This window comes from Thermobia domestica, chromosome 10 (genome assembly GCF_964235325.1).
Source record: "Thermobia domestica chromosome 10, izTheDome1.hap1.1, whole genome shotgun sequence".
Lineage (NCBI taxonomy): Eukaryota > Metazoa > Arthropoda > Insecta > Zygentoma > Lepismatidae > Thermobia > Thermobia domestica.
In genome coordinates this window covers 74337638-74353963 of record NC_137463.1, presented here as the reverse complement: position 1 = coordinate 74353963, position 16326 = coordinate 74337638, and the positions used below count along the sequence as shown (strand labels likewise).

The window sequence follows — 16326 nt, the reverse complement described above, 5'->3', positions numbered from 1 at the left end:
TTAATTTCAACACGTCCAGTGTACCCGTAAAAAACGTAATAAAGAAATAATGGCCATGTTTTTTTAAATATTCAATTAGAACTAGACAATCTACACAAAGTTTGCAATCGATCAGTGAAAACGTCAATTTTCTAGAGCCTATAGTTTCCGAAATCTCATTGTCGAAAGGATTGGCCACAAACATATAAACACCCACAAACGTATAGTTTAAAAGAACTCCAAAGATGGCAGCACAATTCATTTGCATTGATTTTGGAAAAGGCTTTGAACAATTATTTAAAAAAGTAAACTTTATATGAAAAAAGGTCTACTTAAATAATTTATTTAAAGTACACATAGTTTAAAATATTTGTTTCTGTTAAACGTGAAATCACATATAACCGTAAATCAAAGGTTTGAAATCAAAGCTTATAGGTTGCAGGTCAGACGCTTTTGTTGCTATTGTAGCATTTTAATAGATAGATTGCACAAATATTGCTTTTATTTTTGTATCACTCCGTATAGTGTCCCGGTTTTCAAGTATTTTTCTATAACAGACTATAAGCTTGTCATGTATATTATACAGAAGCATGTATGAGCGATCATCTTTAATTAATAGTTGATTGATCTTAACTCAGAGTTTACTCACTTATTTAGCTACACTATGTTAAGGAGTTTGTTCTGGGTTTTGGTAAAGCAGACTCTTTAACAGGCTGAATTTTATGAAGCCTAGGCTTAAATATAGCATTTTACCTCAAATTAAAATGTATACTTTAAGGTGTATGAATATTTGAAAACAAGAATGCATTTTAAATCTTTAGATTTGTCGAATAGAAGGTAATTATTTTCCTTTTAGCGTTGTATTCCACGGACAAATGAGTATTTTGCATCCTGAGCATTTTATTAATCTGCTAATCTCAACAACGCTGCAGACAGTCTATCAAGCAAATATGATATCCATGATTACTCAACCTACTTTTGATTGTCCAAATCGTGGGATCAACTGGATGGATCACCTCCCCCCCGAATTTGATTCCTAATTTTCGACCCTCTACATTCTGATCAAAATTGATAATGATCTATCATGTAGTTCTTAAAATTTTGTATTTCCCGGACAGACAAACAGGGTAAATTTATAAAGAAGTTTTTGGAAAACCAAACTCCGTAAAAACTAAGTACTAATTATTGTTATCTGACGCGCTATCTACTAAACTGTCATAATCTTTCATTGGAAGCACTAATACATTTTTTTAAAGATCATACTATCTGATCGCTGCCACTATTATGATAATTATCTTCGATATAGTATTGTATGCGTCGGCCTATGGAAGAACAAAAGTTGTGCATTCCTGTTTCTGTCAAGTTAGCTCTTGTCCTATAGAACATATAATCACATTTTGGCAATCCTACTTTCCCATAATGTTAATATAGTTTGAAGTAATTTATTTCGTAAAACAGAAGTGTAACTTATCAATTCCTGCAAGCAAGTAAAGTCTTTCCGATTTGTCGTTTGTTCTTTCGTCGTCTATGTAAGTATGTATAGAGCAATTCTTGACAATTGAAAGCTACGGGATATATATATATATATTTGCGTCATACAATTGTTTCAAGAGTAATGTGAACAAAGAAGGTCGTGAGTGGAAACAATCCATTCCATTGACAAGTTATTGAAGATTTAAGGAACAGTTTCATTCACCTACCGTGTAATCATTATTTAACTGCATACTTCCACTTTTTGACCTTTATGTTTCCCATGTAATCTTCAGTTGTACAATAGTTCAGTATTAAACAAACCATGTTTACAGAACAGTTTTGCAGCGAAGTCCACAGCCCGGCAGTCTCTTGTCAACGGAGTCATGTCTTCAGCAGAAAAACTAAATACATTTGGTCGTGATCTTGGCTTCGATATCTAATCCGAATCCAAAATGTAGTAACCTACAGGGTATAACAGAGATTGGAATTAACGTATGATCGTCATTCTGGTAAAATTGTGTGCAAGTTCGTATTTCACATTTATTTGTCATAAAAATATAAACCCTTAGGCTTAAGATTCATGCCAGTGGGCCGCGGTGGCTCAGTAGTAGAGCATTCACCTCTGGTGCTTGGTATTGGGGTTCCTGGTTCGATTCCAGCTCACTCTATGTGGACTTTGTGATGGACAAACCATGTGCGTGGGTTTTTTTTAGGGTTTTCCCGTTTCCTCACACACTCTTCATTACATTTCATTAATTTTCATCATCACCATCTCCTTTAGCTTACCTATGGTACACATGGCTTAAGTGTATTACGTAGAACTAAAAGAATTCATTTCATTTAAGATTGATGTCATATTTAATGATTTGCATCTCCACCTTTAATGTAGGAAAACATAATTCAATTTCCAGTCAGCGGCGCTGTGGCTAAGTTAATAGCACTCACTTTGGTGCGAAGGGTACCTTGTTTGATTCCTCAGCCATGGTAATTTATGAGCATCATCGTGCTTATGACTTATCTCGGGGTTCTCCCGCTTCCTCTTTTATTCCACAATTTCTTTCACCATAATTTCTTTGAATTTATCATTTACCTCTTTTGTCGTACAAGACATATTCATTTCCTTTTATTTTACTATTTATTTATTTTAATTTTCTGCGCTAAAGGCGGAACGCCAATCGTATGGTTTCAATCTTATATTCAGCTATAGAACGATAAGACAATAATAATAATAATAATAATAATAATAATAATAATAATAATAATAATAATAATAATAATAATAATAATCGTCATCTCAATCCTGTCCTGCTCCGCACAGGATCAGAACAAGAAGAACCGTCCATTCTACATGTACCATCAGCCAAACTTACTATGATTAGGCTAAAGAAGGCGGATTACAAATGCAAGTAAGCGATGGAAACAAGAGAAAGTAAATGATTTACTTAAGCGGTAATACTTAGGCCTTGCTGTGAACAAACGCATGTTTTAATGCAGAATATGCTATTCGGTTATGTATAGGAACTGTTTGGTATAAGTTATGTATTACTTTTGTGTTCATGAGCACATTTCAGAATACATCTATGAAATACGAGATAAAGGTACGAGATAATACTAAACGAAAGAGAACGATACCAGATAACATTTTACTGCTCTGTTGCTTAATTGAATTCTGAATATTGATAAGTATCAGCTTTGATTGAAGTTGGTCTTTTTGGATGTAACACTTCAGACATGTGTGAAAGGGGAAAAATCAACTCAATTGTTTTGTAAATGCCTTAGAATATGTAGTAGTCATTCATTGCTTAGTTCGATGACATGATGTGAATCATTGATATAGTAGCTAACATAATTACTTTGCACTGAGTTAGGTATCTGCAAAGTTATTTCTATTGTATTGTAGTGTAGAGTTGACAAGTTGGTATGGATTAATATGCATTATTTTTCTTCTCCCTAAATTACACAGCTGGCAAAAAGAAGACTTTTCCAGCAATAGTTTATCTGAGCGAATTAATATATTTTCTAAAATAAGACAGTATAACCTTCCTTTAAGTCGTAGAAAATGATGCTGAAATTATTTGACCCTTGAATTAGGCTTAGGAATGAGATTTGCTTTAAATAGCTGCCTGTATGAAAAATTAACCACTGTTCTCTAGATTTTCTTGTAGAAGATACAGGAATAAGGGTCGAATCATAGATGACCCGAAGTCTTCTGCCGCTGTTAAACTAAAGAATGGAGTTTCGACACTTTTTTTATCTGTACTTCTGTCTCGCAGCTGACGCTCAAGAAATGAGATAACGTATTACGGCAAAAGTTTTCTTTACTGCCCTTCTCGTTGTTTAATATTTACTTACATGAATACTGGATTCAGCGATATCAGTGTAAATAGGTCTAAATTTGTATACGAGAATAAGTGGGAGAATTAAACATGAATTAATGTATTTCAAGTTTGATCCATTTTCTTCGTGTTAAGAACAGAAGGTTCGATGAAGGCATGGATTACTATTCCAGAAGGGAAGAAGGAAAATCCCATTAGATTCTTATCTTTTATTGAGTGTGCATAGGGGCAAGAGACAGGGCAAGGGTAAAGGTTAGTTAGTGGATGTTGAAAGAATACACAAACGATACTCAAAAGAGTGCCTGTTTATTCTCGTGTTTCCGTAATACATTTATGTGTATTTTTTAAAACTTCTTATCTTTTCAATGTGTTGTAAAATAAAATAAAAAGTTCTGATATATAATTCAAGACATATTCGTTTTTTTTTTTTTTTTTTTTTTTAATATTTACACAATTATTGTGATAATTAATGTAGTACCACAGTACTGTATGTCTCAAATGGTTATGCACGGTTTTGTCAATACTAGGATTAATTTGGCTCCATATCTAAAGACTAGTTAGTATTTGTCTCGTTGTGGAAGTTGAGTAGACAAAAGTTATTTTGTAATTCTTTGTAATATAGGCTCTGTATTCATCTCAGACAGTGTTCACTTTCTTCGGTTAGAAATTCATTTAAAAAAAAAAGTTTAGAGCAACTGTTTAAATCTCTTAATCATTATTATGCAGTAATCAGCACAGCAGTACTGTATTATGCTTAAAAATTTCCTCGAATTTTCAGATAGAGAACTGATTGGTTGCATGTGCTGTATACAGTATATGTAGTAAGTTTCAATAAAGGCCAGAGATGGTCTAAAGCATTAGGCATGCGATCACGGGTTCAGATCCAATTCAAGGCAAGAGTTAAGCATTGCCTTTTCCCTATACTATCCATTATCATCTGTCGTTCCTCATCTTCCACATCCTAAGAAGCAGATTCATGGAATATAAAATCTCAAAATAAATAAAAGGATAAAAATAAAAGACTGAACTAGGAAATTAGTTATTGATGGTGTTAGGCAGGCCGTAAATTCGATTTTTTTTTTTAACTGTTCGTAGTGTTGTGATTACATGAAACAAAACTTGCGAGCTTAACTGAGATAAAGTTCTCAAGAAAAATCGTGAAAAGGTTTAGAAATGTTTATGCTGAAAACGCCTGCTATTATAATCCAAAATTTTCACCCTGGGCCTGGATTAAGCGAAGAAAATCATATTTGAAATAAATTTTACTTTCAAGAGAGTGTTTGGATATCCATTTAGTAATTAAAAAGGTAACGGACCATCTTGCAATGTTAATGTTCATGGATTCTACAAGTGTTAACTATAATATGTACAGGGCCATATTGTTTTTTTTTTTAAATCCCAGCCCATTAAAAATGCCGCCTTATCAATGGGCAGTGTTTACCTACAAATTTCTGTACTTTCCAGAAGTGAAGTATGGAAAAGAATGGTTCGAAAAAATTTGCCTCCCCAGGCCATGGCCCATGTTGACCCATGTGTAGTCGGAAATCAAAGTTTGTACCTCGTTCCCGTCCATTCTGACGATTTTCTAAACTTTCCCTTAGGCGCACAGGACTCCTCGTATCTTCAACGATGTAGGGTTAGAAGAGCTAACCCAGCAACAAGTGTGAATGTTAAGCATTATTCACAACAAAATACTTCTATATAAGTTTCCTATAAATTCCTAGTGAATTTGTATGCATTACGTATTACAATAATATCCTTAACTTCAAATATAATTTTTCTTTATTTCTATATTTCATTCTCATATCCAATATTATCTTTCAATCTTTATGTCTGTTGTTATTAAAATGAAGGCCGCACCATGAAATAAAGAAACATTATAGATCATGTGTGTTGATATACAGAAATTTTTAGGAATACGTTGGTGTGACTAACAATTAACATATATTCGCTTCCTAGTCGAAAGCCACAAGAGCACTGTGTCATGTTTTGGTTGTATTTGTAGCATAATCTCTGCTACATAAAACTTGGAGAAATAGTAACAACATTAAATCATAGTAAAAAGATATTTTTAAAAAATGGGAATCAAATTCTTATAACAGTATTGTAGAAAGTATAAGTGTTTTCTTTTGCAGATATTTTATGAAATGTGATGTTTACATAATTCCATCAGAAATTGCGATTTGCAATGGAAAATATGTAAAATATATTATTGTTAGAAATATAACTTAAAAAAAAAAAACGTGTGTATATCGTACTTAAGTTTTGCGGAGGCAATATTTTCGTGCCATAAGGTAATATGTCATGGCTGCTGTAGATAAGAACTTTAGTTGCGAGCATGAAATATGATTTCTACAATATACGGTTTGTGTTAATACAATTACGCGTATCAAGATACGATACTGATTCACTGATTATTAAAATATTGAACATTGGTTACGACTATTTAATATTAGTTTCGTTGGCATGATGATTGGAATCGACTGTTAATGCGTCATATTTAAACGTCTAAGCCAGTCTTTTCCAAATGATCAATGTATGACGTAAGAGCGGGCTTTTACGATAAAAACCAGGACAAAGAAAACAAGTTGAGCAAAGGAAGAGGACGGAACGAAGTTCGTGTAGTGGAATGAAGTATGTATTGGCAGTGTACGATTATTCATAAACCAACAAGATTATCGACTACGCCTTGTTTACCTGGCACCTATTGTCTTCTATCAACTCTAATGTTTTCTTCTTGCTCTCTATAAGGCTTATTGAGAATACAAGCAACAAATTGTGACGTAACAGAAGATCCCGTTGGAAATGACTGTTCCAATCCTATATGATGGAAGCTGCATCGTAAAAATAGTTTTTTTAGTGGTTTTGAACTAAATTTCGTTTTAAAAGACAGGCATGTTCATAATAAAATTATACTCAATATCTATATTAATATATTTCCGCGTAGTTTTGCTTTCACTTAGTGAGAGATTATTGGGTACGACTAGGGTACCACCTTACGCGACTATTATTTTACTTTGTTCGTACAGTGTTAATTCCATCAGAATAGTTTTGAATGAGCCAGAAAGAATAGAGGCTCTTAAAGATGTGAATATGAAGAACATTAGCAAGATCGAAGTATAAGCCAATGAGGAAGTTCTAGGAATAAATAGTAAGGGAGAAAATAACAGTAATGAATGTGCGTAAAAAGAGTAAAACTAAACTGGTTAGCTCGTCGTTTGAGAAGAAAATGTATCCTGAGTGATTTGAAAATAGGTATGGTATAGATGAAGGAAGGAGAGGCGAGAAACAGTACAATGAATGGACTGCTGTATTCAAATGGAGGAATAATTAGTATCAAATCAGCGTTTCTTCTTTAGCACATACACATTCTTTAGCAAATAGTGTCCCAGTGCAACCCTTTCAGTTTTTGACCCATTCCCAGACGTAATTTTCTGCAACCTACTATGTGTTAGATATCATATTAAAGTGATATTATCCATGGATATTAAGTAATGGTAGGAAGCACTTGCAAATCAGATACTAGCCGTTAATCTAGGTAACTAAGAATGTTTAGTACTTAAATAGGGGATGTTTAATTGAAGTACTTTTAGTGGCAGTTATATTTTAGAATATTAGCGGAGCGTAGTATTGCCAACGAGATTAGATTTGGGAACGTCTTGTCTCAAAAAGGTGTAATGAAAGAGTTTTCTTTTTTCCAAAAGTTTATTTATTTCCATTAGAAGGTCTGTTTCGTCACGTTTTTTTTTTCTCGCATCGTATCGTGGGCAACACTAAAGCGCTTAACCAATAAAGGTCATATGTTTTAAAATAACATATAACTTCTAACTCCACAGTTATATGTTTATGTGTCTGTTTGTGCTAATTGAGAACAAAGAAGTAGCTACTGATTGTAATTGGATAATGTGATTTGTCTTACCTTACCCTTTGATTAATGTGATTTGTTTCATCAATGTCATTTAGTCTCTACGGAACTTGCACCATAGAATAAAAATGGAATATTTTTACACTATGTTACACAAATGTACTTAAATGGAGTTCTCAGCTACTGCCAATACCAAAGATAAGCGTAACACAGACACGACAGTCACTGTGATAGGAAATAGTAAGTCAGCAGCATCTACAATAAACTATACAATTAGTACACTATATAAAGAAGAAAGTTACTTATTGTCTGTAGCACATGGGAGTTTCTTAGTTTGCGACAGTGGTAATCTTCAAGTGATTGCAGTAGACTTACGATTATAATGATGCTGTGTGTGCTTAATTTGTTCACCATTCGTTAAGAAAATATTGGAAAATCAATATTAAACGTTTAATGATCTGTTTACACATTTTGTTACTTATGTTAGGTATATTATCTGTGAGAGCTCCGTTTTCTTGTAGTAGCTACAGTAATTCAGAGGATGATGACCCCATTGTGTATGTTTTCCGTTGTAATGTTTCCCGAGTTTTTAGATGTTGCTTTTTTTTAAAGGTATTTCTCTTATTGTTTATTTTAAATTAATTTTTCTTAACTTGAGGTACGGAAGGAAAAGTAAATGATACAGCAATTATTCCGACATTGGTGAAAGAGACATAAAAATCAGGGTAGCGTAACACTTTACTCGCACTGCGGCTTAGATAGCGTAACGCTGACCTACTCTCCTCTCCAGCCAAGAAAGTGGAAGGATTCTGTGGCCATGAGGGTTCTTGTTGGCGCACTTCTGTGTGAAGATTGAATAATATTCCTGTGGGTGTTCGAAACAGTTTTGCTCTTGTGTTGTGGTCTATCTGTGTCAGTTCAAAAACCTTCTTTCACATGAGCATAGAGTCAGCTTCGATGAAAATGTGATATTAATGTGAAATGTGTTGGTTGTAATTGGTGTATTTCAGTTAGTTCGTGCTGCTTCTAAATGAAAGCGAAAGCAAAATTGAAAGTGTGTTTTCTTTTGTATGTTTTCATTAAAGTGCTTCGATAGTTTGTTGCAAGAAAAATATATTTTGACATTATGTGATACCAGAGACAGCGTTCATTTTAGTGGATGATGACTTGATGGCGCACACATTGAAAGGTTTGTTACATTATTATTACACCTTTCGTTTCCATGTAAAAGAAAATATTATTTATATAATTTATTAACTTCTTTTCAAGCCAATGAATTGCACCAGCAAGATTTCATGTAGTCCAGTCGTATATTTGAAAACAGCGTAGATTCTGAAAACACTTCTCTCTTTGATAAGTTCGAAAATACAATAATACCGTAAAATTTACCACGTATCACTTCAAATACGACTAATGCTTTGTTACTATTTTATTATAGTAGAATATCTCATTTAGCTAAATGTGTATTTTATAATTTCATAGAGTTTTTGTTCAAAACCAATCGTTCAGCATATTTAACAAGTGCTAGTAAATTCGTCCGTCATTTTTAAATACGATCATGTCTGTTTTCCACAAACTCACATTATCTGGGGTGTTTCAATATGTGACTTGTAATATCTAAATGTACGAAAGAGGCAAAGAAAGATTATACTTTTAAAATATAATTTTTGCATGCAAGCAAGAGTGTATGCCTTTCTAAAAGATGGTTCACTAGTTTATTTATATTTATAGATTTGAAAATAAATACTCTTACACAAAGCACTTGTGCTACTTGGATTATGGTTTCTTACATTATTTGAAAAAAAAAATGAAATATTTAAGTTTTACGTCCCACGATTTTGCTGGCTAGGCTAAAGGAGACGGTGATGATGAGAAATGAATGAAATAGTGGAATGAAGAAAGTGGGAGTAAACGGGAAAACCTCGAGAAAACCCACACACAAGGTATTTGCCGACCACAAAGTTCACTTGTCGCAAGCTGGGATCGAGCCAAGGACCCCATGCACCAGAAATGAACGCTCTACCACTGAGCCCCGCGGCCCTAGTTTTTTATTCGGGTCACACGGATCTGGAGCTCGTTTCTCAGACTCAGAGTCAGACTCAGAGACCCAAACAAATTTGAAAGCAACCGAAATCGTATCACCTCTGCAGCATTACTATATATACACGTGTGTATATATATTGAGTTAATTGTATCTGTTACTCAAACTCAGATATTCACATGTTCCCGATTATGGACATTATTTCTTAATGACGATACATTAATCTAGTTTGCAAGTTGTTCATAGTCCATCTTGAATCAGTGGCGTTCGCAGAGTTCATCCAGGGTGAGAGGGGTTCAAGCTCTTCAGGTCTTTGTATATTTACCTTAACGTGGTAAATGCATAATATCTCGGTTAAGGGGGCTAAACCCTGAATCCTCGCCGTTATGTATGTCATTATCTTGCAGAACTAATCTCATTAAGATGTGAATTTACAACTTTACGTCATATGCACTATATAGGGAATTGATTCGAATTATTGTCTTCTATACCAAAGCCGAGAACACATTCATATTGGATGTCAACAGTTCATGAAAAGTGGATTCGAAAGTGAACCCAAATTTGCTCATATATGTTCACAGAAGACGGAGAGAGAGAGGAAGTAAATGATGGATCTAGCGAAAAGAGAGAGAGGAGATGGGTGGATCATGCTTGTTAAAATTACGTTAGTAAGTTCGTGATTCTTCGTTTGTGTTACGAAGTTTCGTGGTTACTAGATTGTCACTAGGTCACAAAGTTCATGACTCGTTCATCATTGGCCCCAAAAATGTCCTATTGGCTGGAGAAAGTGGATTATAGTGATGATAGTAATGGGAAAAACAGTGGGAGTACTATGGGGAAATTATAACGATAGAAGATACGACGTACACCACAAACCACATGACTGAGATCGAATGCCCTGGGTGCTGTAGATGAGCTCTGTATGAGCACTGGAGCACGAATTCTTGTTGTGTTTTTTTCTATGACGTAGTTCCTTCTCCGATTGTTTTAGTTTCAAATATCTCTCCCAAATACTAACTGGAATTGCCCTTATCAAGAGGAATTAAGGCTAATTAACGTATTCTATTATTTTTGTTTGTCGCCCAACTAGACATGGTAAGCAAAGATGTGGTCGTTTTCTTACCAGATTCATGACAAAGTGAGGTTTCAGATCTAATGAATTCTAAAAGTGCCTGTAGATATTGAACGAAATTAAATTGTGTGCTTTTATATTTGCGCCAAGTACAAATAGTTTCGGTACGCCTTAATTTTTTAATCTTTTCCTAAGGTTAAGCATGTGTCAAATTTGATTGTTCAGTGTATGCGGTCCTAGGTTCGATGTGAGATCCCGGATGAGAGAGCTTGCATCAGAAATAAGTACTGATTCAAATTTAAATAATGATTCAGATTCCACTTTAAGCAGGAGATCCCAGTGGTTATTTCAGAAGGAGGCCGGATGGAAAATTCCCTCTCGGAGCTAGCAAATTTCCCTCCGGGCTCATGTTTCCTGTTGCCCTCAATGTGAGTTCTCAGTAACTTTCGTAGTATTACGTTTCACTCACAGTGTATTGAAATTCTTCCCCGGAAGAAACTTGCTGAAATCATTACTCCTAGATCCCATTTTATATAGTATTGATGCTTTGTTACACGAATCAATCTATCAATAAGGTCAGCTCCAAGCCCGGTTATCTTTACTTCGCACTCTTCCGGTACCCATTTGGCAGGGATTAAATGAACTCCGAGCCATACTGTGGACAAGGGCAAAATTAAAATATATTCTTGTCCCCAAGAGTCATTGGACATGGACCATTTTGATACGTGTGAATGCCTTGTTAAGTACGCAACTGCGTCTAAGATAAATATAGCCAAGTATGTAAAGAGAAAGGGAAAATATAATCTTCTATATTGTGGCACGTGATATATATTAGTGCAAACAGCTACTTATTACAGAAGTATATTATCATTATTCGCATAGCTGTATGACTGTAATAAAGGAGAAACATGTGTTTGGACTAAGATAACCTTTATAAGCGGATACCATTTATATAGGATTAATTTTATGTAATTATTTGCAGAACATACGCTGTACAGTGTAGATATAATCAGAATATGTCGATGTCATAGAGTACACGTAGACCCCTATGAAAATTAAATGCAGTCTTTAAGTTCTACATCCTACGGTTAGGCTAAAGGAGACGGTGATGATGAGAAATGAATGAAATGGTGGAATGAAGAAAAGTGGGAGGAAACGGAAGAAAACTCATGCACACGGTGATCCACCACGAAGAACACTTGGGGCGAGATGGGATCAAACCAGGGACCCTATGCACCAGAGGTGAACCTTCTACCACTGAGCCACTACGGCCCCTAGACCCATGTGTGTTCCTATGAAAACTACAAATTACCGTAAATGTGAATTATTGATTATGCATTAAGGTAGTTTATAATGTTGAACACGTTCTAGTTATTAAATTTGGTAATTCTTCTTATGAGGATATTTTCAGTAATATCTGAATGAAACTATGTTCCGAGCGGAAAATTAGGAACAGAAACAAACTTACCGTTTCCAGGATGGTGGATTATTAGTAGAAGTAGGAAAAACTTTATAAAAATGATAATTCTGATAAGTCGTGACTTAATATATTAATGAAGGAGTTTGATTTACCAGAATTCCTATATAAATACCAGAATCCCTGTCCGCGTGTCCGTCTGTCTGTTCAGAAAACAAAAATCTCAAGAACTATTTGATGGATTACTACTAAATTTGGGTCAAGATGTAGAGGGTCAAAACTTAGGAATCGAGTTCGTTTTTGGAGCCAATATTCAAACCGGAAGAGTAGAAATCAACATTTCTAGTTTTATCATTCAACACTAGAGAGCAAAAAAACGGTAATAGATAGCGAAAAGCTGTTTTCTGCAATCCATTAAGCTTCCCAAGGATATGTTTCAAAAACACACTTAACTCCACTAAAATCGGAAGTGGTGAAAATCCGCTACAACTTCCGGTTTCAATAATCTACATAGAGCATGAGTGATAAAAGATAGTAAGAAGTGTTTTTGTGAAATCGATGTGGCGTTTTAAGAATAGGGTTATCTTCTCTCGAAACCTCTATTCAAACCGAAAGTGGGAGAAATCAACCACTTCCGATTTTAATGTTGAGCTTTACAATATAAAAACCGCAGTAGACAACGAGAACGGGTTTTCTCCAGTCGTGGCTCAGTGGTAGAGCGTTCACCTCTGGTGCGTAGGGTCCTGGGTTCGATCCCAGTCCCCGTCAAGTGAACGTTGTGGTGAACAAACACCGTGTGTGTGGGTTTTCTCAGGGTTCTCCCGTTTCCTCCCACTTTCTTCCTTCCACTATTTCATCCATTATTTCATCATCACCGTCTCCTTTGGCCTAACGGGCGTAATCGTGGGACGTTAAACTCAAAGATTTCATTTAGAATGGAGGGTTACGAGAGATGACAACTATTCTTAGATGCCTAACCAGATTCCAAAACCTACTTCTCGTTAGTTCTTACATTTTTGCAATATGTATTGAATCCGCAAGTTGTAATGTACTTCTATCATTTCCTATTTCGGTGGAAAGATAAAGATGGTAACTAAAAGTATTCTTGGGATGTTTAATTAATTGAAAAAAAAAAAGTTTATCTCTATTACAGTTTTTACTTTATAGTGATCAACGTTAGAACTGGACATGGTTGATTTCTGCCATTTTCAGTTTGAATAGAAGGTTAAGAGTGAATCTGAGAGCTTTTTTTAGAAAACTAAATCGATTCTTTAAAAATATCTAATCTAATCTATCTTTTTTTTAAAAATAGTTTTTGATCTATGCAGATCAACACTGAGACTGGGAGTTGTAGTAAATTTATATCACTTCCGATTCTAGTACATTGTTAAAGATGGAGATGGAAGTTCTTCTTGGGACGCTGGATCCATTGCAAGAAACCATGTCTCGCTATATATAACTGTCTTTGCTCTATAGTAATCAATGTTAAACGGAAAATGGCTAATTTCTACCTCTACCCATGGGTAAATCATCTTCATTAACGAACTTTTCGAAATAATTATTTTAGCTATCGATCCCAGGAGACGGAATTCAATAATTCACTTGCATTTAGTAGTTCGCGTGTGAAGCGAAAGTCGTACGGGCGTACGAACTAATATACAATATTGTAAATCCCATTTGGGTGATCCTGATAAATCGACGTGTTTGTCATATTTGGTTGTATTAGGTAGTAATCCTGTTGAACAGAGAACGTTGAAATATTGAAAGTCTAGGTCGTGTTATATTAATAGTTTTCGTTATGTTGAGAAGTAGTATCGGTATACCTTGATATTGAAAACAAGAAAACATCAAAAACTATCCAAATACTGAAAACTATCGAAAAATCGACATCGAAAATCCCGACATTTCAAACTATTGATCGATACATCGAAATATCGCAAGTCCCACCCACGACCCTGTGCACCGAAGATGCGCGTGCTTGCCAATAGGCTAGCGGGAAGAGCTGTGCCCAAACTCATGAAATCGGCGCTCACGAGTTCGGAACTCACGCTCACTCGACCTCAACCTCACGAAGTGAGCGTGAGGTCAGACTGGTGATGTGAGCGTGAGATCAGGCTGGTGATGTGAGCGTGAGATCAGACTGGTGGTGTAAGTGTGAGTTAAAACTGGTGTGAGCGTGAGGTCAAACTGGTTATGTGAGCGTGAGGTCGAAATGAGTTTGTGAGCGTGAGGTTGAGTGAGGTTAGGTCAAAGTGGTCACCTGTAGTTGTGAGTTGTTTTTGAGAAAATCGTTCGAAAAAAGAACCTCCTCCCATGAAATAAACCACTTCTTATACATTTTTTAAAGGACACAGTCATAAAGTATTATCTTGTTATTAATGAAATATTTGTTCATGAAGTATGAAGAAAATATCTTAAGTCGTTTTTGATAAACTCGTCAGGAAAAAACTCACGCTTAAGTAAAACTATCCCTCGTACATTTTTCAGGGCAAATTGGTTATGCCATATTGTCATGTTATTAATTAAATATTTATGTATGAAATATGAGCAAACTCCTGAGTCGCTTTAAAAAGATCGTCAAGAAAAAACTTACTCCCAAGAATAAGCTACTCCTCGTAGTTTTTTTTTTTTTTTTTTTTTTTTTTTTTAAGAACAAATGAGTTACACTATATTGTCGTTATTAGTGAAATATTTATTAATGGAATATGAACAAAAATGCCATACCACATGATGGGATTATTTTTGAAAAATTGATTTTTGACAAGCAAAACCGTTCATGTTCAATCTGTTAAAAAAAAAAGTCGCATAAAGGTAGGAAGAAAATTCGCCTTGCACCCTAGAGGATCACAAAGAAACCTTAAGTTTGTTTAAAATATGGTTGAGATGCTGTGAACGGTATTGCCTCTAGGTGAGTTTACATCAGGACGAACAGACAGACAATGTCGAAAAATCACTTTTTCAATATCTATGGGCCCAGAAACGTGAAAATCCGTTGAAATTATGAATTTTGATCGAATACTATATTACGCACGAGGATGTGACAATTAACACGTTCGCTGCTGCAGTGTAAAACCGAGTTTGGATCTCAGTGCTATACGAATCATCGTGTGTCTAGTTGAAGGTTAGCACATGAATGCTAGTAATGTTAAAAATCTGTACAAACGAAAATACCAGAAACGCACCAGATAATGCAATGCATAAATTGGCACTGCACAGATATGAAATATCGCACGAGCCACCGGTGACTCGTAACACAGCGAACGTGTTAATTCTGAATGTTCACACACTCACACTGACCAGTATTCAGGTTACTAAAGATATTTAATTTTGATTGTATTATTTTTGTACATGTTCCCTTTCGTGAGTCTTTTTGCAATATTATGACATTATAAACATAATAAAATGGATTAGTGAAAGTGAAAGTGAGAAATAAAAGCGAGAAAGTGAAATGTGAAATCGGTATTCCCAGTAATAATATGAGAAAGTTATAATTGGTAGATTTAATATTTTAAGTGTTTGTATCTATGATCTGTTCCCCATAAGAAACGCTGGCGATAGTTGGAGGAATAGTGCTTCAGTCAGGCTGTAACTTGTTAGTAGCAGGTGACAACTGCCTTCTCCCCTCATTTAAATTGATCGCCGTTCGCAGGGGATCCACTGCAAGATATATTTTCTTACTTAATGTAATACTTGGAATAAAAGCGTGAATATAAATGAACCATAGAATACGTGACCTCATCCTAGGGGAAAAAAAAAGAACAAAAAATCTTAAATGAAACCGAAATGTTGACTGCGCCTATTTCAGTGAAATATCAATCATTAGGGCTTACCAAAATAATATTTCTTAAGGCTTTAAGTTGTGTCAAATATTGGCCCCTCATTTTAACTTCGAAAGTATGGAATGGGCGCACTATACCATTTACAAAAGAAATTAATTTCAGGTACTGCTACTGCCCCATCGTATTAAGTAGGGGTAAAAGTGAGGGGGAACGCGGATTGATGTCGCCCTCCACTTCCAAAAAATATCTATAGCGCCCCCCGACTTCCTCAAAAATTACAATAGGCACAGATAGGCACGGAGGACGGCATGACGTCAAGCGTCCCCGTACCTTTTCAGATCCACTTTTACCCTGATTTCAACAA

General features: G+C 35.1%; 1 protein-coding gene across 11 annotated transcripts in view; it reads left to right on the top strand.

The window, feature by feature from the left end:
- Positions 1-16326, top strand: part of ATP7 (copper-transporting ATPase 1) — a 361543-nt gene that overhangs the window by 157617 nt on the left and 187600 nt on the right. Inside the window, exon 1 of one of the 11 annotated variants that reach the window (XM_081728124.1) lies at positions 8511-8842. The exons of the other annotated variants lie outside the window; for them this stretch is intronic. The gene's annotated coding sequence lies outside the window, so the exon portion shown is untranslated. Of the gene's footprint in view, positions 1-8510; positions 8843-16326 lie in introns of those variants that run through there. 11 annotated transcript variants of the gene reach the window in all.